This window comes from Etheostoma spectabile, chromosome 7 (genome assembly GCF_008692095.1).
Source record: "Etheostoma spectabile isolate EspeVRDwgs_2016 chromosome 7, UIUC_Espe_1.0, whole genome shotgun sequence".
Taxonomy (NCBI): domain Eukaryota; kingdom Metazoa; phylum Chordata; class Actinopteri; order Perciformes; family Percidae; genus Etheostoma; species Etheostoma spectabile.
The window spans coordinates 13,295,657-13,296,369 of NC_045739.1; positions in this window are offsets into that span (position 1 = coordinate 13,295,657).

The following is a 713-nucleotide window of genomic DNA, read 5'->3' on the forward strand; positions in this document are numbered from 1 at the left end:
CATCTCCATTAATCTATTTAAGTACAATTTGACCAAGAATTATATTTTACCCTAAATAGGAGAAATGATGGTCAGTGGTTAATATGTGGCATGGATCACTGCCTTTGGGATCTGAAAACAACAACAACAACAAACTATTAAATGTAATTGGTCTTTTTACTCAGCCAAAGCAGGAATCAATCCACTGTAATAGGGACAGTTGGGCCCCATTTGGTTGACCATGCAGCAAGGCTGACCTAATAGGCTTGTCAATGTCTGTTACCAAGAAAACCACTTTTTGTCTCACTTTAAGCTAAGAAAAATCCTCAAGGCTATTAAAATGTTAGCTTAAAAGAAAAAAAAAAAGCCAAATGAGCAACCCTCGAAATTAACTGCTGTTTTTAAAAGACATTGTTCCCCAAATTAGTCTTGGAAAACAAGTGATGTTGAAAACCTCGAGAGGCATCTTTCTCAATCATGTTTTTCTGAGCTTGAACATATTTTCTAATTATGCCCTGTCCCCTTTGGCTGACAGAACATGTTTTGTGTGCAATAAAGTTGTGACATTTTAAAATGAGGGATGCCAGACAATTAAGGCTTATAGTGGGTTTGCCTCCTAATGTATGACCCTAAGCTGCATAATGGGAAGGAAAGCTACATTCTACACAGTGATAATGCTTTTAATTCTTGCCTCATATGCTTTTTTTTCTTGTCCAAATGTCACATCGGATCGG